We start from the raw sequence: 27,983 nt of genomic DNA, 5'->3' as shown, positions 1-27,983 counted from the left end.
GTGTTCTTCGGCTTGCAAGCATCCCCCTTTTTCTTCCAAACATATCGAGGGTCATTATGGCCAAACAGTTCTATTTTTGTTCTTTGTCCCCATGTGCAGTTGCAAACAGTAGTCTAGCTTTTTTTATGGTGGTTTTGGAGCAGTGGCTTCTTCCTTGCTGAGCGGCCTTTCAGGTTATGTCGATATAGGACTCGTTTTACTGTGGATATAGATACTTTTGTACCTGTTTCCTCCAGTGTCTTCACAAGGTCCTTTGCTGTTGTTTTGGGATTGATTTGCACTGTTCGCACCAAAGTGCGTTCATCTCTAGGAGACAGAATGCATTTCCTTCCTGAGCGGTATGACGGCTGTGTGGTCCCATGGTGTTTATACTCACATACTATTGTTTGTACAGATGAATGTGGTACCTTGAGGCATTTGGAAATTAATCCCAAGGATGAACCAGACTTGTGGAGGTCTACAATTATTTTTCTGAGGTCTTGGCTGATTTCTTTTGATTTTCCCATGATGTCAAGCAAAGAGGCACTGAGTTTGAAGGTAGGCCTTGAAAAACATCCACAGGTACACCTCCAATTGACTCAAATGATGTCAATTAGCCTATCAGAAGCTCCTAAAGCAATGACGTTATTTTCTGGAATGTTCCAAGCTGTTCAAAGGCGTAGTCAACTTAGTGTATGTAAACTTCTGACCCACTGGAATTGTGATTACAGTGAATTATAAGTGAAATGATCTGTCTGTAAACAATTGTTGGAAAAATTACTTGTGTCATGCACAAAGAAGTTGTCCTAACCGACTTTCCAAAACTATAGTTTGTTTACAAGAAATTTGTGGAGTGGTTGAAAAATGTGTTTTAATGACTCCAACGTAAGTGTATGTAAACTTCTGACTTCAACTGTATGTAAGTCATAATGATCTATATAGGTAAATACTCTCTCTATGCGATACACTGGATAACAATGCTTTAAAAATCACAACAATTGGAAAATAATTGTTACAGGGAACATTGATTTGACCATTATCCTGCTTGACGCAACTGCATTTCATTTGTATTTTTCCCCCTTCTTCTTAGTGGAGACCGTGACGCAATTCCCCACTACCATAACTTATGGAGTCAAGATTCCCACCGGGCTTCATCCTAGGTGAGCCTCTCTCGTGACCAAGATGTCTCCCCTGCCAGGTATATATAACAACTGCATTTCTGTGGTGCGTCTACAACATATAGAGTGACATGCTCTGTTGTTGTGATACCTAAATAGAATGATCTACTGTAGGTCTAGATCTAGATCACGTTGTCCAGTGGTCTACAGATGCATCCCAAATGACACCCTATTCCCTTTATAGGGCATTACTTTGACCAGGACCCATAGGGAATAGGGTGCTATTTGGGATGAAAATGACCTCTTGACCACACACACACACTGTTAAATCCTGCATAAATGATTAACTGGGGATTTTGCACATCTTCATTGATTGATACAGAACCGTGTAGACCTCTCTTACTACATAATTTCCCTGTATATTGATTGTATATTGATCATACCTAACACTACAGCTTTTCCCCCTCCTTACCATAACATTAGGTCTCATTCAGAAGGCTGGCCCAGGGGACCACACGCCCACTTTCCGCAGCATGACTTTCCTCCGCATAAATCGTCAGTTTCCCTATCATAAGAAGCAAGATACATCACATAATTGCCCTTCATTCGTGAATGGGATTTTATATTTGGAAAACCCAGAGCAAGTGACCTATGTCAATTGGCTGTTTTTTTTAGGTTGAATGTATAATTGCAGAAAGGTAAAACTGTTGTAAGTAGGCTGATATGTAACTATGTGTACCTACTCTCTGCAACTACTCTCTACTTTCCCTTTCCTAATGTAAAGAGTGACCAGGTTAAACATAAGCCTACTTTATGCTTATCTGAAGGCGGAAGCCCGATGAGCCAGCGGAGGCACCCGGACCCGACGTCACCAACCAAAACAAAAAACAAAAAACAAAACTCCCCGATTCTTCTTTTAGTGGTGTCAGCATTCTGTGAAGATCAACGCTGGAGACGAGAAGCAGGTACAGGGAGTGAACATCTAATGAAATACGGACATGAAATAGGCCAGGACAGCGTCTGGACATGAACACAACGGCATTAATGCTGACACAGGGAACCAACGGAGGAACAAACAGAAATAGACAGGGCAATCAACAAAGGGAAGGAGTCCAGGTGAGTCCAATGAGCAGTGCTGTATGTAATGATGGTGACAGGTGTGCGTAATGAAGGGCAGCCTGGTGCCCTCAACCGTCAGAGAGGGAGAACGGGAGCAGGCGTCGCAGGTTTAGAGAGCTGAGCCACAGCGACACACACTCCAGATTTAGAGAGCTGAGCCACAGTGACCACACTCCAGGTTAAAGAGAGCTGCGCCACAGCGACCCACACTCCAGGTTTAGAGAGCTGAGGCACAGAGACCCACACTCCAGGTTTAGAGAGCTGAACCACAGCGACCCACACTCCAGGTTTAGAGAGCTGAGGCACAGTGACCCACACTCCAGGTTTAGAGAGCTGGACCACAGCGACCCACACTCCAGGTTTAGAGAGCTGAGGCACAGTGACCCACACTCCAGGTTTAGAGAGCTGGACCACAGAGACCCACACTCCAGGTTTAGAGAGCTGAGCCACAGTGACCCACACTCCAGGTTTAGAGAGCTGAGCCACAGTGACCCACACTCCAGGTTTAGAGAGCTGAGCCACAGTGACCCACACTCCAGGTTTAGAGAGCTGAACCACAGAGACCCACACTCCAGGTTTAGAGAGCTGAGGCACAGTGACCCCAACTCCAGGTTTAGAGAGCTGAACCACAGAGACCCACACTCCAGGTTTAGAGAGCTGAACCACAGAGACCCACACTCCAGGTTTAGAGAGCTGAGGCACACTGACCCACACTCCAGGTTTAGAGAACTGAGGCACAGTGACCCACACTCCAGGTTTAGAGAGCTGAGCCACAGTGACCCACACTCCAGGTTTGGGAGAGAGAAGAAGAAAGAAGGACACTTATGTACTTATTGGAATAGCATTCAACCCACAACTAAATTCAAACAGATCATGTATGCTCAGTGGTGTGAAGTACTTAAGTAGCAATACTTTAAAGCACTATTTAAGTAGTTTTTTGCGGGTATTTGTACTTTACTTTATTATTTATGTTTTTGACAACTTTTACTTCACTACATTTCTAAAGAAAATTATTTCATTTTTACTCCATACATTTTCCGTGAGACCCAAAAGTACTTGTTACATTTTGAATGCTTAGCAGGACAGAAAATCCAATTCGCATCAAGAGAACATCCCGGTTCATCCCTGCTGCCTCTGATCTGATGGACTTACTAAACACAAATGCTTTTTTTTTTAAATGATGTCTGAGTGTTGGAGTGTGACCCTGGCTATCCGTAAATAAATGAAAACAAGAAAATTGTGCCATCTGGTTCGCTAAATTCTTATTTGACCTTTTTTTAGCTAGGCAAATCAGTTAAGAACAAATTCTTATTTTCAATGTCAGAACAGTGGGTTAACTGCCTGTTCAGGGGATGACAGATTTGTACCTTGTCAGCTCGGGGATTTGAACTTTCAACCTTTGGGTTACTGGGCCAACGCTCGAACCACTAGGCTACCCTGTCAGCCTGGCATTAGGAATTTTTAATTATTTGTACTTTTACTTTGAATACTTAAGTATATTTTAGAAACTACATGTACTTTTGATACTTAAGTGTATGTACAAACAAATACTTTTAGACTTCTACTCAATTACTATTTTACTGGGTGACTTTTACTTGAGTCATTTTCTATGAAGGTATCTTTACTTTTACTCAAGAGTGCTTTTTCCACCACTGCTCATGCTTAATTAACATTAATTATTCATAACAGATACTTTATGATTGAATAATATTCATATTCATAGGATGAATTCATAGGATGAATTCATAGGATGATTCATGAAATGAACTCAGACTAAATGAAACCATACTCACCTTATCCTGCTTATTTATAATGCTGCATTATTGTTTGGGTGAAGAATAAATAGGCCTAAACGCAATTGAATACAGTGGTGTCTGGATTCTGGGCCACTGGTGTTGATGAAACTATTATGAATAACAAGAAAATACTGGCACTAAAGATCACAAACTTCATCCTGAAGTAGAGGCAGCTAAGTGAACTATGTGAGTATTTGCCAATCCTTTGCAATTTTGTTGGACTGGTACTGTACAACAGTTCATTCGTTCCATTCGTGTCTGTACCGTCTCAAGTAAATTGCGGCCCGGAGCAGAGATGCAGGGAGGGGGAACGGGGGGGGAATAGAAAGGAAGGGGGGTCAAGAGCGAGGGAGCCCGATCTGAAGACAAGGGAGGAGTCAGGCAAGGGAAAGAGAAGCTGGATTTCCACATTTCGCCCTATTCTCTTCGAAAAGCATACTTAATGTAATTCCAACAGTCCACGAGTTTTTGCAAACACATGTTTTCTTATTCATACAGGTTTAATATCTGATATCGGGCAGGTAATGTATGGGGTTCACGGTATTAGCTCAGTTTTCGCTCTATTCAGCAAACTGTGAAAAGAAGAAAGACGCGGAGAAGAAGGAAAAGTCTGGCAGAGCGGAGTTGGAGTTGCGACGTCAAGTCACATAGTCACATAGATGCACATCTGCAACAAGCGAAAAAAGACTTCACTTACGAGAAGACAAAAAAAAAGTTCAAGAATTATAGGAGGGGAAAACATCATTCGAACACGTAAGTGCAAAAAACACAGCGAGTCATAATGAATTGTTTCCCTCGAACATTTTGTGATTTGTTGGATTTGAACATGTTAAAGAGAAAACAAGTTTATTTCAAAAACTGTCGAGAGGCATCACGTTTAAAATCAATCATAGAAGTCCACAAATCAGGGGTTGGGGGGTGATATATAAACAGAAATTAGTATGAAAACACAACCTATTCACTAATATACTCACTTGCACAACATAAACTACTTTAGACACAGCGTGACATGTATACTAACACTACATATTTTGCTGGATGTTGTCTACTTTCTTTAAAGTTACAAGTTGACCCATTGCACATTTTCGAAACTTTGCTGATGCATTTTCTTAGAAGGTGATAGACACTTGGCAATGGTTCTTATCCCCGAAAATCTGATTTAAAGGTGTGTTAAGGTTATTTGATGGAAGGTTTATACATTTTAAGTTTGTGTTTTGGATACACTTGAATGCAAAAGTAATTGCATTGCTGAGAATTGTGATATTCGCTGAAACTTATTTTGGAACTTCCAATACTAACACAAAAACACTTCCACTACTTGGACTTTTGCCCAAAGACACGCATGGGAGGCATGCATATTTACATGTGTTCACATTTCAGCAGGATTTTTACCATGTTATCGATTCGATCTCTTATTCATGAGGCCTAATATGAGTTATGCCTGGATTGATGTACTATACTTTTATAGACTATTGTTCAGAATCACATTTCAGCCTATTCACAACAAAAAAATCTAATGCCACCACTGAAGTCCCCATTTCTACAATCAAAATATGATAGTAAGCCCACGTTTATTTTACAATGCCATAGGCACATTTGAACGATTATACAGGCATGTAGACCTATATAATGAGCATTGTAGGCCCATCGTGTTTGACAATAGAAAATCAACTAGGTTTTATCAAATGAAATGGAACAGTTCACAATAGAAAATGTAATTTCTCTGTTTAAGTAGCCTACACTAGAGGCTACTTTTGGAAAGCCCTTATATTCGCGCGTCCACATTTGGATTACTTTCCGTTAATATTTTATTGAACTGGTTATAATTAGACCTACTTATTATGCTTATCATTTTTTGTGTGTCTTTTATCCATTTCGTAGTTTTTTTATCGTATGTAATTTTCGCTCACTTAGGCTGTGTATCATGGCAGCGTGCCTTCACATGCGGATATATTTGTTTGAAACTTTTCCTTCTGCTCGCAGCCAGCTGTTGCACATTTTATCTGCTTGTCAGATTCGGTGTGAGTGACTGGTGGACCGTTTGTGTCTCGGGTTTCACGCCGCCATACAAACGACAAGGGTTCGAGGCGTTTAGCCGTGCGGTGACGGCTCAGACAAACCTTCTTTGACACTTGGCAAATTATTAACGTAGATCTACAGCAACTGGCAGTAAAGATTTGAATGCAAAACAACAACATGTTAATAGTTTGTGCAGATTAAAGATTTTATTTATTTTTAACCTCGGGTTAAGAACATCACCATCTGGACTGGCCAGTTTTAGGCCCTTATGAGATCTCTCTTGTGCTGCTTTTAAGAAGGAAAGAAAAATGACAAGAACGTACGCCTATAACCCACTAAATATAGTGATCGTTTTTATGCATAATTTTGTTTGCATTATCGCAAATCTTTATGCACTATTTTGAAATGATATGCTCAGTATTTAATCATTTAATTGATAGTGGAACCCCCCAACTATGTTTTATGAAATACTATTTGGTTAGAGTATGAACATCAAGGAAGCCATAAACCTAAGTCTCAATATCTCAATAGAATATTGTTTCTAATCAAAACTTGTGTTTGCAACAGTGATATGGTTAATTGTTATCCTTATCTATCCATGAAACGAAATCTAAATGTCATTTTATCATTAATGCATTTTTGCATATATGACATGATATGTCATTTTAATCAAGAGAATGTTTTTGGCTTGCAAAAATCCAAATGTTATACCTCAATTTGATAAGGCCTACCAGCATTTTAAAACTATCATCTGTTATTTTATTTAGTGAGGATGCAATGGACTAAATAAACTAAATATACTAAATATACTTCAATTGATATATTTCTGGTATTTTGCTATTAAGTTTTATTTTTGTAGTGATTGATGGTCGACAGAAAGCTCTATGCCAGAGTGCATTTCTCATGATGAATGTGTGATTGCTTACCCCCAGATTTAATGATCACCAAAGCAACATTACATGTAATTACATTAATTTGAGCTCTATTTAGCTTTAATGGATAGCTGATATTTTCCACGTGAAAACGGTGTTCAGAAATAACCACAGATTGGCTCTAAGTACATGCCTATATGTGTATGGAGCTGGATATAATTTATGATTTAATCATATTAAATATGAATGATATCTGATGAACACACTAAGTAATATAAATATGTATGGCGTTACTGTTTTACATCTCCAAAACAGAACGGAGCTCAGCTAGGGGCTGTAGCTTCACTTGAACAGGTGCATTTTTACAAAACAAAGACTGCATGTCAAATGATTCAGTAACAGTAATAAATACACACAATGTTTAAAAAAAAGGCTCAATGAAAAAGCCTGTTTTTTTCCGTTCACCGGCCAAGATGAATCAATGCCCGTCTGATGAAGGGAACAATCTGTAACTCACAGTACCACAGATAGGGAAAGAAAGGCACGGATAACCCGTATTCCTCCCTCCCTATTCCTCTTCAGTGCTTCTGATAGCAGAGCAGCCCTTTATCTCTATATTAGCATACCTTTACATTCAATTATGCATAGCTGCGAAACACCAGGCAGTGACCTCCTGACCTTTCTAACTTGCCCAAAATGGGGCCTGTTACACAAATAGATATTAATGCACAAAGATGACTCACTATTACCCTTAAATTAAGGGCCTCTCAAATCCACTATTCTAGGCAGGCCTCTTGTCTTTAGGCTCTTTTATATCCTAGAGGAAGAATACCTGTTAAAAGGTGTGTATGCATGAGGCCCTAATGACATCTGTTGTTGTGGTAATGGCACTCAATAAAGACCCAGTCAGAGGTACCAAGTGTATTGTTCTATGAGGGTATTCTAGGGTAAATTGATTTAATCTAAGGTAACATGTACCAAGGCTTTTTTTGTGTGCGTTTATTCACATTTTTGGTTTGATGTGTTGTGGATACGTCGGTGTGTGGCAGATATAGTGTGTGATTTATTTTGTGGTACTCAAAGGTTGTTATTGTTGGCCACAGATGTTAATATGATGAAAGGTTTATCTGTGTCTTTCAATAGAAGCTCAACTCTTTAGCAGAGCGCTAAGTACTTCTATCCCACAAACCACAGTTTACATTAGCAGGTGAGGAGCTGTTACCTCAGCTATTTAGAGCATGTTGGGCAGAAATAAATAAACACACTATCACAATAGTTACCCAATCAAAGTTTGGAATCTTTACCCTAAGTGATTTGATTTGCAAACGCCCTGTGAATATAGACGCTACATGAATAGATGGCCCCCAATAGGAATCCTTCACTTTGATGATTCTGAACTTTGATATATTGACATCAAATGGAAAAGTTACAGTGGGGAAAAGAAAGAGAATGGAGAGAGATTGAGAGAAAAAAGGCAGCGAGACAAGAGACAGAGGTGTGTGTGTGTGTGACATGTGAGTGACTCCTTCACCTCCTTGTAAAAAGTTGGGGCCGTGGCAGTATGCCGCTGAGTGTAGTCTACATCAAAGTGTCTGGATGCATTTGCGTGTGAGCGGCGAGGAGGCAGGCAGGCAGGCGGGCGCGAGGCGCGGCTCAGCATGAGGGGCTTCTCCTTGGCCCTCCTAATCCCCAGGCCCAGCCATCCCTTCAGGGCATGCCTCAGATCTGGCTCTCCAAGCTCTCCGCATGGACGTACCCAGCCTCTGTCGGCCGATTTAATATGCTATGTGTTCCTGCTCCCCTCCACCTTCACCAGCAGCGTCCTAGAGCGGGACCCCATTCACCCCCATTCCCTGATTCAAGGAGTCCCACTTAAGGCACCTTTCATTGGGCACATCTTTGCACAGTGAGGGGGTGGGATGGGTGATCTGATGATAATAATTTGGTGGGTGCTTATATTTGTCACATTTCACACATGTACAAGTGTGTATTAATGAGCATCTGTGAATTGGAAATGTGTATTTTGCATATCCCATCTGCCCCTGAGACACCCTCGGAGAGTCGGGTCACGGCCAGGGTCTGACATTATCAATGGGGACCCTGGAGCAATTGCGGTTAAGTGCCTTGCTCAAGGGCACATCAACATATTTTTCACCTTGTTGGCTCGGGGATTCCAACATGCGGCCTTTAGGTTACTGGCCCAGCTCTCTAACCACTAGGCTACCTTAAAGGCGGGTGCGAGGGAGATGCATAGTGTAATGAAATGCATAGTCAGCTCCACACCATACGCAGAGGCTCTCAAATGTACTCTTACCCCCATATATGCATGTTTTTTTTAAATGTTTCAAAAATGCAAATGCACCTCTGCATAAAATATCCCCATCATAGACATATTTCACACACACACACACACACACACACACACACACACACACACACACACACACACACACACACACACACACACACACACACACACACACACACACACACACACACACACACACACACACACACACACACTCACACTCACACTCACACTCACACTCACACACATAGAGAGAGGGGAGCGTGCAAGCAGAGTAGCCAGTATTCCTTCTTCAGGAAATAAGAAATGAGAAAAGAAGCCAGAGCTCAAGCTGCCTTACCAGAGGCTGAGAGTCAGAGTGATGCTTTGTTTTCCAGGGCTTTGGTCTCACTCAGACTGGACCTACCAATTAGCCTGGTCAACCTCCCAGAGAGAGAGAGAGAGAATTTAGTCTGGGGAAAAAATGAAGATGAATACAGGTGTGAAGGAGAGCTAGTCGTCCTGGATGACAGGACTGTGAACCCCAGAGCGTGATGACAGGACTGTGAACCCCAGAGCGTGTCAGTGAGTGCCTGCCTTTTCTTTTCCCACACACTCGAGTGCAAACGGAGGCAGGTCGCGCCTGGGTGACGACGTCGCTTGACGGCGCTCGTCTCCTCTGTTTGCCATGAGCTGCCGTACAAGCGTCTTTACGGCTTCGGTGTGAGTATGGCAGCAAGGGGTGAAGTAAGCTGCAGGCCCATTGGCTTGTGGCGGGGCTGTATAAAGTTGAGATGCTGAGCTGGGAAAGTGGTGATGTAGTTCTCGAATTCCCAGGTTTCGGGTCTGTTATTGTTATGTGGCATTGTGTCATGGGCTTGATGGGAGCTAGTTGTGGCATCCGTAAGGGGGCCTGCTCTCCCTCCTCGTCCAGGGAGCGTGGTGATGGCCAGGGGACAGATGAGGCGGCCAGATAACTGTGAACAATGATCTGTCACCTCCACCTCCTCATCCTGATTTCTTTGTGTATGTGGAAAGCCTTGTGTCAGGCTGCTGCACTAAAGACACACACACACTTGCACAGGCTCAGACAGGCACACACACACACACACACACACACACACACACACACACACACACACACACACACACACACACACACACACACACACACACACACACACACACACACACACACACACACACACACACACACACACACACACACACACACACACACACACACACACACACACACACACACACACACACACACACACAGCAGCAGCACTGCCAGAGAGGTTGATTGAAGGGTCTCTGATTATTGTGATTTAAACTGAATGGAGTAAAAGAAATGTACACCCAAAAGTGTATGAAAAATATTTACAATAAGGAAAATACAATTAAAATTCACTGGGGAAAATAAATCAATTACTAATATTAATTTCATAAATATCTGTTTGGAATTCTTTAGTTGCATAGCTCATACTGTTCTGATACACATAACAATGGTAAAGTTGTTTTAATATGTATGTACGTGCAGTGCCCCATGCTGGCCTGGTTATCTTAGTGAAACCTGGGGGTTGAGGAGGGGGACATTGTTTCAATGTCAAATGCAAATCCCAAGGATAATACATGCATAAAGTTCAGGCCGACTTTCTCCCTCCCTTCTGCAAACATGTTTAAATGCGTGCCTCGTCCCCTCTTCTCCCCCTTTCCCCTACTCCTTCACTTCTGTCCTCTGTTGCAGGGATTGTGAACCACGTTCCCCTCTTCTCAAAAGGGGAACACTACTATCGGAGCAAATGTCTTGCCCGACTTGAAAGAAGGCCTATTTTGTCAGGATGTCATTTGAAGGCTAATCCGGTATAGAGAGAGAGCGGGAAGAAGAGAGAGGGGGGTCCAATACTTCTCACAGGGAGCGAGAAGGAGCAGGGGTTGGAGGGGCGGAGGGTGTGGATGGCGGTATTCCTCTCCTTTGCCCAATTCCTTGCAGGGTGGGAGGGGGAGATGTAGGTGATCCAGAAGTTTTTAGATCCTTGAAAATTATTTTTAGATCCTTGAAAAGAGAGAGAGGGGGGGGGGGACTCCAGCCATTTGCAACGTAGAGACAATTGCCCTATGTACAGTGGGGCAAAAAAGTATTTAGCCAGCCACCAATTGTGCAAGTTCTCCCACTTAAAAAGATGAGAGAGGCCTGTAATTTTCATCATAGGTACACTTCAACTATGACAGACAAAATGAGAAAAAAAATTATGGTGGAAAATAAGTATTTGGTCAATAACAAAAGTTTTTCTCAATACTTTGTTATATACCCTTTGTTGGCAATGACAGAGGTCAAACGTTTTCTGTAAGTCTTCACAAGGTTTTCACACACTGTTGCTGGTATTTTGGCCCATTCCTCCATGCAGATCTCCTTTAGAGCAGTGATGTTTTGGGGCTGTTGCTGGGCCACACGGACTTTCAACTCCCTCCAAAGATTTTCTATGGGGTTGAGATCTGTAGACTGGCTAGGCCACTCCAGGACCTTGAAATGCTTCTTACGAAGCCACTCGGGCGGTGTGTTTGGGATCATTGTCATGCTGAAAGACCCAGCCACGTTTCATCTTCAATGTCCTTGCTGATCGAAGGAGGTTTTCACTCAAAATCTCACAATACATGGCCCCATTCATTCTTTCCTTTACACGGATCTGTCGTCCCAAAGCATGATGTTTCCACCTCCATGCTTCACAGTAGGTATGCTGTTCTTTGGCTGCAACTCAGCATTATTTGTCTTTCAAACACGACAAATTGAGTTTTTACCAAAAAGGTCTATTTTGGTTTCATCTGACCATATACCATTCTCCCAATCTTCTTCTGGATCATCCAAATGCTGTCTAGCAAACTTCAGACGGGCCTGGACATGTACTGGCTTAAGCAGGGGGACACGTCTGGCACTGCAGGATTTGAGTCCCTGGCGGTGTAGTGTGTTACTGATGGTAGGCTTTGTTACTTTGGTCCCAGCTCTCTGCAGGTCATTCACTAGGTCCCGCTGTGTGGTTCTGGGATTTTTGCTCACCGTTCTTGTGATAATTTTGACCCCACGGGGTGAGATCTTGCGTGGAGCCCCAGATCGAGGGAGATTATCAGTGGTCTTGTATGTCTTCCATTTCCTAATAATTGCTCCCACAGTTGATTTCTTCAAACCAAGCTGCTTACCTATTGCAGATTCAGTCTTCCCAGCCTGGTGCAGGTCTACAATTTGGTTTCTGGTGTCCTTTGACAGCTCTTTGGTCTTGGCCATAGTGGAGTTTGGAGTGTGACTGTTTGAGGTTGTGGATAGGTGTCTTTTATACTGATAACAAGTTCCAAACAGGTGCCATTAATACAGGTAACGAGTGGAGGACAGAGGAGCCTCTTAAAGAAGAAGTTACACGTCTGTGAGAGCCAGAAATCTTGCTTGTTTGTAGGTGACCAAATACTTATTTTCCACTATAATTTCATACGTCGAATGTATGCACACATGACTGTAAGTCGCTTTGGATAAAAGCGTCTGCTAAATGGCATATTATTTATTTATTTATAAATTCATAAAAAATCCTACAATGTGATTTTTAGGATTTTTTTCTCTCATTTTGTCTGTCATAGGTGAAGTGTACCTATGATGAAAATTACAGGCCTCTCTCATCTTTTTAAGTGGGAGAACTTGTACAATTGGTGAATGACTAAATGCTTTTTTGCCCCACTGTACATGGTCAATTTAACAATGTTTACATGCTGTTTTACCCACTTCATATGTGTAACGGCGTTTGTCTGTTGAAGAAAGAGAGTCGGACCGAAATGCAGCGTGTTGGTTACTCATGACTTTAATGAAAGAAAACGCGGTACATGAAATAACTGATACTAAATACAAAAACAACAGAACGGAACGTGAAACTAATTACAGCCTATCTGGTGACCACAACACAGAGACAGGAACAATTACCCACGAAATACAAAGCGAAACTCAGGCTGCCTAAATACGGTTCCCAATCAGAGACAACGAGAATCACCTGACTGATTGAGAATCGCCTCAGGCAGCCAAACCTAATACAACACCCCTAATTAGCCGCGATCCCAAATACTACAAATCCCAATACGAAAACAACATGTAAACCCATGTCACACCCTGGCCTACCCAAACATGTAACAAAAACACAAAATACAATGACCAAGGCGTGACAGAACCCCCCCCTAAGGTGCGGACTCCCGGACGCACCTCAAAAGCATAGGGAGGGTCCGGGTGGGCGTCTGTCCATGGTGGCGGTTCCGGCTCGGGACGTGGACCCCACTCCATTAATGTCCTTGTTCCTCCCCTACGCGTCCTGGGATTATCCACCCTCTCCGCCGACCATAGCCTAATAGTCCTCACCCAGATCCCCACATAACTGAGGGGCAGCTCGGGACAGAGGGGCAGCTCGGGACAGAGGGGCAGCTCGGGACAGAGGGGCAGCTCGGGACAGAGGGGCAGCTCGGGACAGAGGAGCAGCTCGGGACAGAGGGGCAGCTCGGGACAGAGGGGCAGCCCGGGACAGAGGGGCAGCCCAGGACAGAGGGGAAGCCCAGTACTGAGAGGAAGCCCAGTACTGAGAGGAAGCCCAGTACTGAGATGAAGCTCAGGCAGGTAGTAGGCTCCGGTAAATCCTGGCTGGCTGGCGGAACTGGAAGATTCAGGTTGACAAGCAGATCTGGAAGATTCTGGTTGTCTGGCAGATCTGGAATAGACTGGTTGTCTGGCAGATCTGGAAGAGACTGGTTGTCTGGCAGATCTGGAAGAGACTGGTTGTCTGGCAGATCTGGAAGAGACTGGTTGTCTGGCAGATCTGGAAGAGACTGGTTGTCTGGCAGATCTGGAAGAGACTGGTTGTCTGGCGGCGCTGGGCAGACTGGGAGCACTGGCGGCGCTGGGCAGACTGGGAACACTGGCGGCGCTGGGCAGACTGGGAGCACTGGCGGTGCTGGGCAGACTGGGAGCACTGGCAACGCTGGGCAGACTGGGAGCACTGAAGGCCTGGTGCGTGGTGCTGGAACTGGTGGTACTGGATCGAGGACACGCACAGGAAGCCTGGTGCGGGGAGCTGCTACCGGAGGACTGGTGTGTGGAGGTGGCTCTGGATAGACCGGACCGTGCAGGCGCACTGGAGCTCTTGAGCACCGAGCCTGCCCAAGCTTACCTGGCTCGATGCCCACTCTAGCCCGGCCAATAGGAAGGGCTGGTATGTGCCACACCTGGCTATGCACCCGCACTGGAAACACTGTGCGCTCCATAGCATAACACGGTGCCTGCCCGGTCCCTCTAGCCCAACGGTGAGCACAGGGAGTTTGTGCAGGTCTCCTACCTGGCATAACCCTTCTAGCCTCCCCCCAATAATTTTTTTGGGCTGCTTTTCGGGCTTCCAACCGTGTCGCCGTGCTGCCTCCTCATACCAGCGCCTCTCCGCTTTAGCCGCATCTATTTCTTCCTTGGGACGGCGATATTCTCCAGGCTGAGCCCAGGGTCCTTTTCCGTCTAATATCATCTCCCAAGACCAGAAGTCCTTATATTGCTGCTCCTCACAATTAACAGGGAGAGTAGGCTCAGGTCTGACTCCTGACTCAGCCACTCTCTCTCTGCGCTCTCCCCCAATAAATATTTGGGGGTTACTTTCAGTTTTCGCTCTGCGTCGCGTTGTTTCCGTTTTTGACTCCATTCGCCTGTAGCCCTCTTCGCACTGCTGAAGCGAATCCCAGGCGGGCGCCTGCACTCTCTCTGGGTCGGCCGCCCACCTGTCGATTTCTTCCCACGTCGTATACTCCATGCCTCTACCGTCCATAACGTCCTCCTTTCGCTCCTGCCAGTTTACACACTGCTCGGTCCGTGAGTGGTGGGTAATTCTGTAACGGCGTTCGTCTGTTGAAGAAAGAGAGTCGGACCGAAATGCAGCGTGTTGGTTACTCATGACTTTAATGAAAGAAAACGCGGTACATGAAATAGCTGATACTAAATACAAAAACAACAGAACGGAACGTGAAACTAATTACAGCCTATCTGGTGACCACATCACAGAGACAGGAACAATCACCCACAAAATACAAAGCGAAACTCAGGCTGCCTAAATACGGTTCCCAATCAGAGACAACGAGAATCACCTGACTGATTGAGAATCGCCTCAGGCAGCCAAACCTAATACAACACCCCTAATTAGCCGCGATCCCAAATACTACAAACCCCAATACGAAAACAACATATAAACCCATGTCACACCCTGGCCTACCCAAACATATAACAAAAACACAAAATACAATGACCAAGGCGTGACAATATGTATATAATGTATTCTAGTCAAGGATCATCCTATTTAAGTACTGTTGTACACATATTTCTATTCATATATAAATATCCACACTGTCCATACTGTCTATACACACCATCATATACATATATATTTATATTCTGGACTCTGACATTGCTCGGGTTTCTTGATTTCTTTCTTTTCTTTGTCTTTTATTTGTGTGCATGGTCTTGTATTGTTTACATTAGCATTTTTGTCATTTAGCAGACACTCTTGTTCAGTATTTCTCCACTTATGTAGCTGGAAACAAAAGTGTTTCACTGCACCTGTGATAACATCTGCAAACTATGTGTATGTGACCAATAACGTTTTATTGTGTTTACAATACCCTGACTCCGACAGGCTTGGCCTGAGGAATATAAGTGGGCCTCAAAAATGTATCGAGCAACAAAAATATGAACGTGTATATGGGCCCCTAAACCGTCTTTGTCTATTTCAGGCCTGACTGGTGTTTTTATTAAGAGAGGTCGACATGCTTTGGAAATGTATCTTATTCATGAAGAAAAAAAGCCAGGCCTGGACTTCCTAAAGAATTCATTATGTTCCCCTTTCCCATAAGCCTTGCTGCTCCGCAGGTCCCAGCCGGGCCTCAGAGGACGTTGAGAGTGTTGCCCGACATTGTAAAGCCTCCCATAGCAAGCAGGGGAGTGCCAAGGGTTCCATTAGTCAAAGGTGCACGGACGTTTTTTTCTCTCCTCCCCAACACTTTCCCGGCTCTGTCGCAAACTCATTGTCTGAGCTAAGGCAGGACATTAGTCACTGCGGTGCTAGTGGAGCCTGCAGGGCAGTGGGACCAACCAACACTGCTTTGGAGCAGGGACTGCTAGTCGGACGGAGAGAGAACTAGAAGAGAGAGAATGAGTGAGGTAGAGTGTGTGGAAAAGAGAATGGGAGGGAGAGAGAAAGAAAAAGAGAGAAAGAAAAGGGAGATTTTTTTTCTGTGTGGGTGCATGTGTTTGAGAAAGAGAGTGGAAGAAGGAGAGAGAACGTTAGAGGTGTGGAGTCTATAGCTCTACCTCAGGGCTCAGTATGTAAGCCCCTGTTTTCCACCCAAAGCTGCTTTCACAAAGAGATTTACAAGACAGGTCTCGGGTGTGTGTGTGTGTGCGTGTGTGTGTATTTCTCCAAACTGGGTTAAATGTGCACCGCTAGAAGACGTTTTTTCCTATATTTTACATTATCTTAGGTTTTCCTAAATGAGTGGTTCCTAACTGCTCTGTCCTAACCAGAACCAAGGGATGCCATGAGATTATTTATTCTACCTGATGAAGGAGGCTTGCGAGGCGGTCGGCGGTATCTTTGGTGTATGTATGTTGAGGGGAGTCAGCAGTCACACATCACACATCACACATACAAGGGATCCTGTTTGCTTTTGGAATTATTTATAAAGCTTGGCTTTTGTGTGGCTTTTTAGTTCCCTGTCTTCTCCCATTACTGCCTATCACTCTACCTGTGCTACCTTCAACCCCAAACAGTCCCTCTGCCACTGTGCTGAGTCTCAGAGTAGGAATTCTGACCTAGGATCAGTTTAGCCATTTAGCTCATAATGAATAACATCAGGGGTAACTGGTCCTAGATCAGCACTCTTTCTACTCTTACACAGTTTATATGGGCTTGTGTTTTTTATATTCAGAGTTTTTTTTAATGGGTTCACAAGTAGGAGAATAAACAACTGTTGGTCCAATAGTTCCTCTATGGGTTTTATTATTTAGTGGAATTCCAGTTGTAGTGACAAGCACAATTTTGAGGCATCAGAGAAAATCACAAAGTTATACCGACCATTACATATGGGCTTGATTACACTGTAATCCAGTAGAGTTTTGTGTGTATTTATACTGAGTCCGGGTAGAAGGTTTAGTGTGTTTTAGATGGTATATGTTAATGTTTTCTTTATTGATACAAGCAGGGATGTGATTATGGTTCAGCTCAGTATATATGAGCAGAGCGCTGATCTAGTTTCCTATTTTTCCCTCTGGCATAGAGATCAATGCAAACCAGCTAACACAGCCTAATAAGCCATTTACACATACATTATGGAAAACATTTACATACATTGAAAATTAAACTGATAAAGTAGGTCCATGTCCTAGAGGTAAGAGTTATTGTGCTTGTGTGCTTGTGTGCGTGTGTGCGTGTGTGCGTGTGTGCGTGTGTGCGTGTGTGCGTGTGTGCGTGTGTGTGTGTGTGTGTGTGTGTGTGTGTGTGTGTGTGTTTGTGTGTTTGTGTGTGTGAGAACACGGGAGAGACCTCTCCCGTGACTGCCAACCAGTCCTGTGTGTGATAGGTGCCAGATTGTATAGCTGCTAGCCAGACTGTCTCGGCCTGTCAGAAAAGAGAGAGAATGAGAAAAGAACAAGAGCAAAGAGAGGGGGATGATTACAGTACACTGTTCCTCTGATCTGATTCATCACTAACTGTCTCTCATGCAAAGGGTGAACTTATTATCCCTGTCTCAACCTCCAGTATGGTGCCAGCTGCTCACCATGTTTCCCAATTAACCCCCGGCACCCATCTAACTCGCCAATTAAGGCCTCCTCCTTAGCTCTTTTATTTGTGTGTGTTAGCATGTTCACTGGAGCCCTGGGTTGTATTTATTGTGCACTAAATAAATAAAACAGGGAGGGACAACCTGTACCTGTCCAATAGACAGACAAGAAACACACATTTTGTATCCCGTTGCAAAATGTTTTAAAATGTTTGTGCCCTAATGAATACGAACCTGGTGTGGAGGATTGCAGTGGAGAGGGGGAGTTGAGCAAGTGTTAGCCAAGTAGTAAGAGTGTATGTTTAGGAGGTGTCCTAAGCGATGGTTTTACAGCCCCCAGAATTAATTTGAGGCGGCGACGCAAACAGCTGAAAGGCTTTAACACAGCCAGATGTTAGTTAGCTTCCTGACTGACGACTGCTCCAGTGCCCGAGAGGGCTGCTATTGTAAGTCTTCTTCCCCATGTTTATTTGTGGTCTTTTCTTTTGGGAGCCATTTTGGAGCATTCTGTATGACCCCTTTGAGTTTAGGGGCAAGTTTTTGTTTCACACTTGGAAATGCTGTGCGTTTTATGATAAGTCATGTGGATGTTATTGCATATCGTATAGGAGTATGGGTTTTGAAGAGAATGTATTTTTTTTCCACCTGACTTGCAGTAAAAGACTGGCATTTCAACTTCAAATCCTGTATTCACTCCAAAGATATTCACTTGTGTGTGTTTTTAAAACCTAAAGTACAACCTCAGTAGACCTATATGCCGAGCTCTCGGACATGTGTGTGTGACTGTGTGTGTGAGTGTAGGTGCAGGTACTGACGCTGTGGGAGGGATGCTGGGCACGTTGGGGAGCGCCAATCCCTGTGTATGTACAGTATGAGCGAGCAGGGGGGGGGGTGAATTGTTGTCTCCTTACCGACCTAGCTGTGCTGTTGGGAGACATGTCAGCCGTGGGGGGAGCTGGCTGAGTGGAGCTGCATGGAAGTCTGACTGGGACTCCCTCTGTGTCTCTACTCTCTTTGATCTAATACTTCCTCAACCATACTCCTTATACAGTACAGTATAGTCTCACCCCCCTCCCCTCCCCCAGCTTCATTGAAGTGTCTTCACCTCTAGCTGAAGTCAGTTGAAGTCAGTGGTCGATGGCGCCGATGGTCTGGGCTGTGTATCTACAGTATCTACTGAATGGAACTTTGTTGAGCGCAAACAGAAACGTCAAACAACAGAATAAAGAAAGTGTTCGTTTTTAACTTGATCAGCATTGTGGGTAATGGGAACAAGCTATTAGGAACAAGCAAACAAGGGCAAGTAATTACAAATGGAATGTCATGTGGAAATGATGTTTGTTTTATACATGTGATTGGGGGCACCCGAATGGCGCAGCGGTCTAAGGCACTGCATCTCAGTGCAAGAGGCATCACTACAATCCCTGGTTTGAATCCAGGCTGAATCACATCTGGCTGTGATTGGGAGTCACATAGGGCGGCTCACAATTAGCCCAGCATCATCCGGGGTAGGCCATTATTGTAAATAAGAATTTGTTCTTAACTGACTTGCCTAGTCTGAGACAATAAGGAGACAGTGGCAGAATAAATTCAACCACACATTTGTTTCATTACAGAACCGGAGAGCAACATCTGTCCGGTGAAGTCCACAAAACATATTGCATGTAACAGTTACATGACCTACAGCATGGTCACGCAAGGTAATGTTTCACACATTTTTGGATTAAGCAACTATTGATTTAGAACCACAGAGACTTTGAGCCGAACGCGCTGGGGAGGGGCTACCTTCACGTATGCTCTCTCTCCAGGGCTCGTCTCAGCCGGACTGACAGGTTTCCCGCGCCTTAGCAGAGGTGACCGGTCCGCTCCTGATCCCCGGGATTGTAATTTTGGCTGGCGTCCTGCGGCTGGAGCCACGTCGGGGAAGGGGTACTGTCTCGTGTGCTCCCTCTCCAGCCTCTAGGTCACCAGGCTGCTCGTTATGGTGCACACCTGTCACCATCGTTATGCGCACCTGGACTCATCACTTTCCTGATTTACCTTCCCTATATTTTTCACTCGCTTTGGTTCTGTCCCCAGGTGTTACTGTTTCTGTTCCTGTATCATGTCTGTGTGTTGTTCGTGTTTTCTTGTTTTGTATTATGTTACGTTTATCTATTAAAACACTCACTCCCTGAACTTGCTTCCCGACTCTCAGCGCACTCGTTACACACCATTTCAACTTCAACATTTCAACATCATCTAATCACCTATTCTTAGTCTAATACAGTCACAACTAAAAGATACCAAAAAGAATTTAGTCTAGTCAATGTAAGCTAAATATGATGTGGCTGTCCATGGTACTGATTTCAGTGTGTGTGTGCAAGGAGAAAAAACATGTTGAATCACCCTACTTGTAGAGAAATGCCAATGCCATCCTCCTCTTTCATGTTGCCTAAACTGTCTGTGACTCTGTCATACAGTACACACTTTTAGTTTTTGTTGTCCCTAGGCTACCTGGCTAAAATACTTGCTCACCAGCCTAACTTCGTTTCATGGGTGCATCGCCAGGCCAGCTAGTTAACATTAGCATACCACATCTAGCTACATGTTGAACTTCCATTCTATCAGGCCAGGGGCACGATGCAATTAATTTATGGTTGGATTAGAATCACTGTTATAATCATTGGCCAGTACGGTGTATTAAGTCCAAATACCTACCTCCATCCATGGCTAAATTAGGAAAGGAGTGATTTTAGCTAGCGAACTAGCCACCAGAGGACAACAACACAACGAGATGCAACAAATCAAGTTTTCTTTCTGTCAATAATGACGTTTGGCTTGTGATGTTATTGGTCAGTAGCCAAATCCGAACTGGCTTCCCTTGACTCTTTTGTTTGGTGTACCAGGACCATTCAAAGCTGTTCACTCAGTTTAGCTCAACGCTGATTGGCTATTATACTTCTTTTTTTTTTATCAAGGGAGGACAAATGCTCGCTGGCTTCCCTGGCATTCATACTCTTTCTGATCAGACTGTATCAGATAGATTCCCTGCACAAACTAAGACAGAAGGGAGCTGTTTGTTTTTGTACATTTTTTGGGGAAGCGTGGCTTCCCATGGCATCCATGAATACATGCCACTACCCCCTATATTTCCGCTGTCCATCACTGCCATGCTAAATTACTATTGGAGCTCTCATAACATGCAGATAGCATGAGCACTCACCAGGTGTTCTTTGGCTGAGGCTGTTTCAAGGTATTTCTTAGGCATATGGGCCCTGGTCAAAAATAGTGCACTAAAAAGGGAATAGGGTGCCATTTGGGACTCATCCTCAGTCTCAGTGGGTCCAACTGATAAAACAGAATTATCAGAATCGGGTGTTGTCTGTAGTGTGGAATGTATGACTCAATAGCTCTTTGGATGTGAGCCCACCCCTCAGACAGGAAAAGCGGTATTAAAGCCATGCCTTTCCTACTTTTTCACTTCCTCCATCTGTTCATCCTCTCCATCTTCCTCCATCCCTCCCTCACATTCCATTGTGCAAGGGTCTAATTCTAGGACAACTGCATTTTGCAATGTGATGGCATTCCTTTAATTTGCCCTCCCTTTCATCCTCCCTTTATCGCCAGAAAGCCAAACACCAGTGCGACTTCATCTCGCCCAATCATCCTCCCTCTAATACGCTTTAAATGGCGCGGTCGCGAGGGCCCGGACGGAGAATTAATAAGAGCCAATAAAGCGCACTGACAGGGCATGTCGGTGAGTCTAAGTAAACATTATGACTTCTTGAGGGGGGCATCGGGGGTTGTTGCGACTTGATGAATCGTTGCGTAGCTCAGCGAGGGCTAATTTCTCACTTAGCCGTCCTGATGGGGCCTACCTAATAGGGCCCTTTACTGCCTGATTTGGCTTGCTGATTGTCTGCTTCATGGGTTGATTATTGTGCTGTATTATTATCACGCTGCCCCCTGGCTGTTGTTCCTCCACGTGCCCCGCAATGACCCCGCTCTGTCATTAATCACTTCATTCACTACCCTTCTCTCCTCCACTCACTCTGGTCTGTGTTGTACTGTTTATACCACTGACACAGAGGAAAGAAAGAGCGGGGGTGGAGGAGAGAAAGGCAGCAAGAGAGAGGAAAATGAGAGAAAGAAAGGAGAGAGAGAGGGAGGGAAAGAAAAATACAAGAGATAGAGAAAGAGAGTGATGGAGGGAAAATAGACAGAGACAGAGGGAGAGTAGGAGAGCCCAGAGGGAACATGGGGATTAGAGTGTAGAAATGAGAGAGGGGCCACAGTAACTTGTGGCTCAGCCTCGTAACAGACAGACAGACACTGTCTGGGGGACAAGTTCCACAACACCTCCATCACTCCACTGGAACTGACTCAGCCTGCATCCCAAATGGCGCCCTATTCCGTTTGTAGTGCACTACTTTTGACCAGGGCCCTGGTCAAAAGTAGTGTACTGCAAAGGGAATAGAGTACCGTGTGGGACGCAGCCTGTTTCAGGGAATAGAATTCCATTTGGGATACACCCAGTGTGTCCAGCTGTATGATTTGACCATACAGTATGTCCACTATGTAAGTACAGTGGGAAGAATTCCAGAATCTTGGGAAGAATTCCATTGCATGCTCAATGCAATGATACAAGTTTAATGATATGAACAGAGGTTGTATGGAGACATTGCATTAAAGAATAATACAGTATAAAGATATGAATTGGAGTTGTACTGTATGTGGACATAAACTCAGCAAAAAAAAAGAAACGTCCTCTCACTGTCAACTGCATTTATTTTCAGCAAACTTAACGTGTACATATTTGTATGAACATAATAAGATTCAACAACTGAGTTATAAACTGAACAAGTTCCACAGACATGTGACTAACAGAAATTGAAATTGAATAATGTGTCCCTGAACAAAGGTAACTGTCAGTGTCTGGTGTGGCCACCAGCTGCATTAAGTACTGCAGTGCATCTCCTCATGCACTGCACCAGATTTTCCAGTTCTTGCCGTGACATGTTACCCCACTCTTCCACCAAGGCACCTGCAAGTTCCCTGTCATTTCTGGGGGGAATAGCCCTAGCTCTCACCCTCCGATCCAACAGGTCCCAGACGTACTCAATGGGATTGAGATCCGGGATCTTCGCTGGCCATGGCAGAACACTGACGTTCCTGTCTTGCAGGAAATCACGCACAGAACGAGCAATGGTGGCATTGTCATGCTGGAGGGTCATGTCAGGATGAGTCTGCAGGAAGGGTACCACATGAGGGAGGAGGATGTCTTCCCTGTAATTCATAGTGTTGAGATTGTCTGCAATGACAACAAGCTCAGTCCAATGATGCTGTGACACACCGCTCCAGACCATGACGGACCCTCCACCTCCAAATCGATCTCACTCCAGAGTACAGGCATCGGTGTAACGCTCATTCCTTCAACGATAAACGCGAATCCGACCATCACCCCTGGTGAGACAAAACCGCGACTCTTCAGCGAAGAGCACTTTTTCCCAGTCCTGTCTGGTCCAGCGACGGTGGGTTTGAGCCCATAGGCGACGTTGTTGCCGGTGATGTCTGGTGAGGACCTGCCTTACAACAGGCCTACAAGTCCTCAGTCCAGCCTCCCTCAACCGATTGGGGACAGTATGAGCACTGATAGAGGGGTTGTGCGTTCCTGGTGTAACTCGGGCAGTTGTTGTTGACATCCTGTTCCTGTCCCGCAGGTGTGATGTTTGGATGTACCGATCCTGTGCAGGTGTTGTTACACATGGTCTGCCACTGTGAGGACGATCAGCTGTCCGTCCTGTCTCCCTGTAGCACTGTCTAAGGCACGTTCATGCAGATGAGCAGGGATCCTGGGCATCTTTCTTTTGGTATTTTTCAGAGTCAATAGAAAGGCCTCTTTAGTGTCCTAAGTTTTCATAACAGTGACCTGAATTGCCTACCGTCTGTAAGCTGTTTGTCTTAACGACCGTTCCACAGGTGCATGTTCATTAATTGTTTATGGTTCATTGAACAAGCATGGGAAACAGTGTTTAAACCCTTTACAATGAAGATACATTATTTGGATTTTTACTAATTAACTTTGAAAGACAGGGTCCTGAAAAGGGACATTTTCTTTTTTTGTTGAGTTTACTTTATTAGACATCTCAAGATCTTTATGCATGTGAGTAGTTGTATCTGGAGACATGGAGAAAAGGCCTCCTGTAAAGGGGGAGGGATAGAGAGAGGGAATTATCTGGTCCCCAGGGCCATGCAAGGGGACCCTCTCTCAAAGCCTTACCTGGTCCCTCTTACAGCCCCCCCTATCATCCCTCTGCTTTATCCTACTCACCTCGGAAGTTTGTGTGTGTGTATGTATTAGTGTTTGGGAGTTTTTCACAAAGGAATTCCTCTGCTTCCCCTCATGCAATCCCTGGGGTCCCCTCTCTTCTTGATGCTGAGCACACTCTCTTGTAGATGGAAAGGCACACACACTCTCAAATACAGTACAGAGCATCTCTCACTCTCTCTTTGACACAGGCTGAAAAACCTATAGTGAAAAACACAGTCATACATATATACAAAGCAAAGCACAGGAGGGATGTGTACACTAGGTACTGTGGTTTAAGTTTTTGTGGTGTCTTCCAAAGTGTTGTGAATTGTGTCTTTATAGGTCGGGGCTGCCTTTGCTAAAGAAGAGAGGCCCATTGACAATATGACCCTCACTCTTTCCTACCATGTGGTCACTCAACCCAATTTTAAGAGGCTCAAAGATTCAAAGTTGTGAATTTTGAACTGAATGGCTAGGAGTTAGAAAGGGAGACAGAGATGTATAATAATTGTATAATAAGCATTATTGTGGCATTCAAATCAAGATGGGCAAATATTTTGAGGGCCACATACTTGTTGAGGAATTACGGACAAATGATGGCTCAAGTTTTGGAAAATATATTGTATTTCTTTGGCTGCTGCAGTGTATTTTAGCTGGATACCAGTTTGCAATTGTTGGGTTCGGCTTGGAAACGAAATAGCCGAACGAGCATCTTTTCCCTCTTTCATGCTGTTTTCAAGGAGTGCAGAAAGTGTATAGAACAAACAAAGACTCTGTGGCATCGTGGGGGGAGTCAAGAGTAAAAGCACGAGAGAGAGCAATCAAGTACCACATAGTCCCTTTCCCATGGTGGAGTGGTTGACTGCTTTTTCTATTGTTTAGGTCTTGGGGACTTTTTGGTTCCCAGTTGCTCTTAGCTCTAGCATAATACACAAGTTCTACTAAAACAGAGGAAAATAAATAAATAAGGGAATAAGCAGAGGGCTGGGTGAGTGGGGAACGCCGGAGGTTTCCATTGTGGCCCGCCTCTTTATTTGCCCCTTATCTACTGGGTAGCAAGCGCAAAAGAGGCCTTGTGTAAGCATTAAGATTACATCGTGTGGTTTTGTTACCCAGGAATGTAAGATGTACTCCACTCGTTGCTGTGCGAAACGACACATGGTCCCTCGCCAGTCCTCCAAAGCATCTTAAGTGGAGAGGTCTGGGAGACGGAGGCGCGCGACGAGGATAATCGCATTAGCTCCGCCGAAAGCCACCAATGGGCCGCGTTGTTGCACTGTTTGTCCTTGAAAACAAAATGTAAACCAAGCCTCTCACTCGTTCACTTTGCAGTTGCGCCACCCCACTCCCAAATAACTACACAGTGTTGATACCTAGGACAAAAAGCCCCAGTTTTGTTGAAATGATTCCTCTTGAATGTATCTGTGTGTTAGAGCTAGATGTTGACAGACTTCTTTGAAGGCTATTAGACATAAAACTTAAAGCTATTTCTCTACACTGAAGGCCTTTTTCACAAGACACTTACTTATCTAGAACTCATTGCCCCACAAACAGTTCGGATTTACAGTTGTGGTGTCGCCCACTCTGGCAGAATAAATCAAATCAAATTTACCTGGCCGGGGTATCCTGGAAGGACTTTGACCTCATCCCGTCAGTAGAGGATGCCTGTTTTTATTTATTTAAATGACTTCCTCACCATCTTAAATAAGCATGCCCCATTCAAGGAATGGGGCATGTAAACGACATAGAGTTTGAATAGCCTGACCATGTCACTGAGTGTGTGTGTATGTGTGTGTGCGTGCGTGCGTGTGCGATGAGGCGTGACTAATTGCTACTAAATGTCATTTACTTCAGGGGGCGACCAGACTTAGTGCCATCTGGGAACAATGTTAAGTCTTAACCTTCTTGAATGGAACCCACTACCCAAATCCACCATCCAGCAGAGAATCCCACTCCCCTTCCCCTTCCATAGGGCCAAGGGCAACCCCATATTCCCACCAGTGCAGTGTAGCACACAGTATGGCAACCTAAGTATGTGCTATTCACTCAATGACCATTGAGCTTGTGATTGTGAACGTCTCTCTAGTCTCTTCAATAAAGGCATTGAACCAGGGAACAACCTTCGACCATTTGGTCACACTTGAGGTTACTTTACTACCACTCTACCTTGTAGCAGTTTCTCTTGGCCTGCATCCCAAATGGCACCATATGTATCCTGGTCAAAATTAGTGTACTAAATAGGGAGTAGGGTGCCATTTGGGATGCATACTTGGTTTATATGTGCTCCTTTTATAGGGCCCTTTCCTTTAACTTACCAACCTCTATCTCAAAAGCAAACACAAATCAAATCAAATTGTATTTGTCACATGTTTTGTCAACAACAGGTGTAGAGTAACAATGAAATGCTTACTTATGGGCCCTTTCCAACAATTCAAAGAGAAACATTTCAGAATAATAGAAAAATAATAACACAAGCAATAAATATGAAATGAGTAATGATAACTTGCCTTCATAAAGTAGTCATGCCCTTGACTTATTTCACATTTTGTTGTGTTACAGCCTGAATTCAAAATGGAGTAAATTGATTTTTCTTCTCACCCATCTACACACAATATCCCATAATGAAAAGATGTTTTTAGAAATCAGGAACATTCAACATTCAATGTCGTCTTGGTAAGCAACTCCAGTGTATATTTGTCCTTGCGTTTTAGGTTATTGTCCTACTGAAAAGTGAATTTGTCTCCCAGTGTCTTTTGGAAAGCAGACTGAACCAGGTTTTCCTCTAGGATTTTGCCTGTGCTTAGCTCTATTCTGTTTCTTTTTATCCTTGGCGATGACAAGTGTAACCTGTGTGAAATGTCTAGCTAGTTAGTGTTGTGCGTTAGTGGCATTTAAATCGGTGACTTCACTCGTTCTGAATCCTGAAGTAGATGTTTCCTTGCTTTGCAAGGGCTGTGGCTTTTGTGGAGCGATCAGTAACAATGCTTCGAGGGTGACTGTTGTCGATGTGTGCAGTGGGTCCCTGGTTCAAGCCCAGGTTGGTGCAAGGAGAGGGTCGGAAGCAATACTGTTACACAAGCATACCCATAACATGATGCAGCCCCCACCATGCTTTAAAATATGAAGAGTGGTACTCAGTGATGTGTTGTGTTGGATTTGCCCCAAACATAACACTTTATATTCAGGACTTGAAATACATTTCTTCGCCACATTTTTTGCAGTTTTACTTTAGTGCCATATTGCAAAAAGCGTGCCCGGGAGGAGATGGCATCCTGGTCTTTGGAGGAGGTCGAGGAGAGAATATCCTGGACTTGGGAGGAAGTCTTGGCAAGATACAAAAGCCTACCGTGGAAACAGACGACAGGAGAGACGGGAGGACAGCAACGACGCCTGGGTTCGCGCCCAGGAAGAAAGCCCAAAAAACAGCCAACATTTTTGGCGGTGGGGGGCACACGGGGTGGTCGGCGGAGCCGAGGAATGAGCCAGAGACCTTCAGGGAGTCGAAGAAGGAACTCGACGAAAGGTTCCGGAGAGAGGTGTTGACGATGAGAGTGCTGCAGAGCGGGTGTACATTTACATTTACATGTAAGTCATTTAGCAGACGCTCTTATCCAGAGCGACTTACAAATTGGCGTGTACTGAGGAGCGTGACACCAATCCGATGTC

At 44.4% G+C, this 27,983-nt stretch overlaps 1 protein-coding gene and 1 pseudogene across 1 annotated transcript in view; one reads left to right on the top strand and one right to left on the bottom strand.

Moving 5' to 3' along the window:
• Positions 1–1,068: 1,068 nt before the first annotated feature.
• LOC123991908 lies at positions 1,069–1,185 on the bottom strand (annotated as a pseudogene).
• Positions 1,186–4,393: 3,208 nt separating this feature from the next.
• Positions 4,394–27,983, top strand: part of LOC123991050 (transcriptional activator GLI3-like) — a 181,850-nt gene continuing 158,260 nt past the window's right edge. Inside the window, exon 1 of the mRNA XM_046292192.1 lies at positions 4,394–4,765. The gene's annotated coding sequence lies outside the window, so the exon portion shown is untranslated. The remainder of the gene's footprint in view (positions 4,766–27,983) is intronic.

This window comes from Oncorhynchus gorbuscha, linkage group LG12, assembly GCF_021184085.1.
Source record: "Oncorhynchus gorbuscha isolate QuinsamMale2020 ecotype Even-year linkage group LG12, OgorEven_v1.0, whole genome shotgun sequence".
Taxonomy (NCBI): Eukaryota; Metazoa; Chordata; class Actinopteri; order Salmoniformes; family Salmonidae; genus Oncorhynchus; species Oncorhynchus gorbuscha.
Note: the sequence above shows the minus strand (reverse complement) of the source record. Positions and strands in the feature narration are given on the sequence as shown.